Genomic DNA, 4,329 nt, shown 5'->3' with positions numbered 1-4,329 from the left:
AGTGATGTTAATGATATGAAACCTTTTCTCTTCTATTCTTGGTGATTCTTATTAAGGTAATGAATCTCCATCTTCTATTCTCTTCTTTTTAACCTCTGATTGATATGAACCCATCCCCATTTTGTTGGTGGTTACCCAATTGATTTGTTGTATCTCCCTTTTCAATGTTCTTGATGAGATCCTGTCCAGAAACGAATCCCCGCATTTGTTTAATGGATGGATCCCATCAAGGGGAATGATTTGGGTAATAAATCTTTGTTAATTTTAGGGTTTCTTGTTACCCGCTTGTTCTAGACCTTTTAAGCTTGAAATTCGGACTAAGATCATCCCAAAACGGATTGAAATCGGATGATAAAAAGTCTGATTTTCGGAGTTGGAAACTGTCTGAAACAGGGGCGGTCGCTTGTGGAGGTCGCTTAACTTAAGCAACCGCCACAAGCAACCGGCTGGTTTCCAGTAACTGTGTAGGTTTGATTTTTGAATTGTTTTGACTCTTGACTCTTATACATTCTTGTAACCCTATGCCTAGGTGTTCTCTGTTTCAAATAAAAGTCTTATAATAGTTTTTGGATTGCAAGTTAGAGGGCTTCTACTAAATTACAGGTAAGGACATGCATTCTTATTTATATGCAATTACATATACATAATGATTCTGTTGTTCTATTTACTATTCTTTGATCATGTAACTTGCTGTAATTGTATAAAGTATGTGAATCTTATTGTACACTTGCTGTTTGTGGTATTCCTTGATGTACTTCATCTTTCATGATATTGCACAACTGTTCATGGTATGATAAAGAGTGTTGTAGTGTGATTGTGATGGAAGGGGTATTCCATTGGGATATCTTGGCTTGGGATATCAGAAGGTTGTGGAATGGGACACATGCCTGCTGATGTCTCCAGCACTATCATGATTACTTGATGACATACTTAGGGAGTCTAGAATTGCATGGCTAGGTACCCCACATGCTATTACCCTTTCGGCAGGGGAATTGAAGCCGGGTGACCCGTGACAATGGTGACGTGACTATGTTTCATCCAACAGCGGTAACCAGTCCGTGCGGAGACTCAGTGGTCCACTATTGGTCATGTAATGGTAGGGTTGCATATGTTAGGGTTGGGCTCATGGACGTCCAAGGAGCGGACCGGGTGTCGCGAGGAGTCATGAGAGCATCCGCCCCAATAATATGTGGATGACCATAGGGTTAAGGAGTGGAGTCCAACAGAGGTAGCCAGTCCGTGAGGATTCTCACTCCTAGGTTGCGAAGGATACTGAACCGAGTTGGTTGGTGCCATAGGGGAAGTATCTCGGACTTCATATAGTATGTTACCATTATGACCTTGCATTGGATTAGAAACCCCGACATGCGCCGGTACTCATTGCCAATGGTCGTGGTGAGAGAGTGTTGACTTAACCCCCAGACCACGGTTTTGAGAGCCGGTGTGGACTTACCCCTTTGCCCGGGATCCCTACGAGAGGTAACCGGTCCTTGCCGGATCAGAGTGATGAGACTTACCCAAAGGAGGGCTGGTGTATATCTTAAAGCATGTCAGCCATTAGAGACTTGCATAGTTAGATCTTAGTAGCATTCATATTTCTGCATATCATCCATATCATTTCATATGTGCATTCGTGGATTGTGTTGACATATATATGAGAATTGCTTGTTCCTTACTGAGTTCGTTGGAACTCATTCCTTTCATTGTATGTATTATATAAACTGTACAGATGGTTGCACAACGTCGGAAGTTGGAGATGATTCGTATGAAAGAGCCTTCTCGTTTGAAGCTGATGTGGCATAGATAGTGGTACATGGACTTGCAGAGCATGAAGCCTCCTGAAGATGAAGATTATCTAGTTATTTATTTTGCTTCCGCTGAACTCGATATTACATTTGATTCTTGATTCTTTCCTTTGATTATTTCTTGGATATTTATCGGAGTATTTGGACTCCTGTAACCTGTTTATTAATTATTGCACTATTCTTGCTCTTGATTATCTGTATTTGTATTTATTATTATTGATAGACTAAAACCATGGATCCTGTGACGGTTCACATCCGCGGGTTGTCGGGCGGTTAACCGGGCCTGGCGGGCGGGGTGTGACATTTTGTTTCCTAATTTGTAACTTGAAGACTTGATTTGATTAGTGTTTTAAAGTCCTCTATATACTAGTATACTGTCATTATAGTTTCCCCCTTGTTTAGTACCCTTTAGAACCACCAAATTCGGTTTTATATTCTAAAAACTCTGATTTTTGAAGGCCACTGTCTTTGTTGGTCGACTCATTGGTCTACTGAGGTAGTAGACCAATCCAATCAACCAATGAGTACAGCAACCTCATATTTGGTATGTTTTGGATGTTTTGATATCTTTCCTTCTAGGTATCGTTCCTAATATGTTGTATATACTTGTTTAGGACTTCCTTTCCAAGTTTAGTCAAGGTCTTACTTGATTCCCCAAGATCCTTTGCGAGTTATATAAGGTAAGGATGGTTATTTCCTTAACTACATTGATTCCATGTCCTAGTTTCTATATTTGAATCTTGTTAGTTTATTTCCATAATTAGATGCTTACATTGATATATTACTGATGCATTACCTTGATTACAGCAGCATTACTAGTTTATACTAAATTGATTCATGTATGATTTACTTACCAAATTTATGCAAGTTGGATGTTATTATTGATTTCTTTCCATATAAGAAGTTGCCATATATGTGATGTTATGGATTTATGTTTAAGTATGATTAAGTATGGTTTGGAAAGGAGAGCTGTCCTTTTGACACTTCTGTTCGTGGACAACTACGGGAATATTATGGGATGTTTCCGAAGATGCCCTTTGGACACCTTCCTAAACTGTTGGATGACATATACAAGGCTGTCTAGTAGTGTTTGGCTAGGATGTCCCGTTATGTCAGACCCTAATCGGAGGGGTATTGAGACCAAACGACCCGTGGTAGCAATGGGGATTCGTGGGCGCTCAAGACCGGTAACCAACCCGTGAGAGGACATGAATCACATTGTGGGGACCATTTATCAGTAGGGTTGCATATAGATAGACTTGGGCTCACGGGCGCTCAAGACCGGTAACCAACCCGTGAGGGGACGTGAGAGCTTCCCATTTACCATATGTGGATGACCTATAGGGTTGATGAGTCCGTAGTCAGGGACTATGAGGACTCTAGTGTGAAGGATGCCAGAAAGGATCACCAGGGGCTAGGAATGGACGTATCTGAATCTGACTTGATGTAACTAAGTAGGAGACTTGCAATTGGCTAGGCTTTGACCTTGACATACGCCGGTACTTAGACCAATGGTGATGTGAGAGAGTGGTGACTTAACCCCCAGCCATGGAATGTCCCGAGGGATGCTGGACCCACTACAAAAAGGCGTTGTGTGATGAGACCTTCCTAAAGAAGTACGGTGCTATGACATAAAGCATGTCTGCCAATAGAGACCAGCATACATAGAGTTACAATCATATTGCATCATGTGTTTCATATCATATAGCATTTTACTTTGTTTTGAAATTCTGCTATTTATGTTGTTATGGATTAACTGCCTTACTGAGTTTCTTTGAAACTCATTCTTTTTGTACAATGTATTGTTAGACTACTCTACAGGTACTGATGACTATGAAGGTCAATTCGAGGAAACGCTAACTAAAGAGGCGTACTTCACGCAAGGTGCTGGCAACCATGAAGATTACATTGAGGATTCCTTAAGTGGTTTTGCTTGTTACCAGGATTAGCCCTACAGTGGAGTGGGAACGTCTGAGCGTCATTGATGAAGTCTATGTTTATGAAAACGTTCTTTATAAGATAGAATAGACTTTAGTTTAGATTGTTATTTCTTTCTTTCCTATCTTAGAAACAGATGTAATCTTTCTTTTGATTTGCGATCTACTTTCCGCTGGTTGTAGAGTGGGATTCCGCCTCACTTTACTTTTTGATTTAGACATTCTGATTGTCTTTCGTACTCTGATTACATATGATTTATTCTTTCCTTATTTGGATCTTTTGTTTATCTTTTGCACATTGATTATTTATGTTCATGATTATGTTATTGTCTATGTGGGAGGTTGATTACCTCGATACTTGATCTTCGGGGCTGTGGATCACACACTCGGGTATGCCAGGTAGGGTACTGGCTGGGTGGATGTGACATTAGAAATTGGGTGGTAAAGTGCTACATAAATGTATGTATATACCAACCTGGGGTAGTGGGTCCACCATTACCCATAGTGCCTATGCATCCATTATGACTTACTATGTGCATGGTCAATAAGTGTCTAAATGTATTGGTTAGTAAACCTTGATGAGTATT

This window comes from Hakea prostrata, chromosome 5, assembly GCF_041222555.1.
Source record: "Hakea prostrata isolate BN-2017 chromosome 5, UWA_Hpros_2, whole genome shotgun sequence".
In the NCBI taxonomy this organism is placed as follows: Eukaryota; Viridiplantae; Streptophyta; class Magnoliopsida; order Proteales; family Proteaceae; genus Hakea; species Hakea prostrata.
This window is presented reverse-complemented; position numbering follows the sequence as displayed.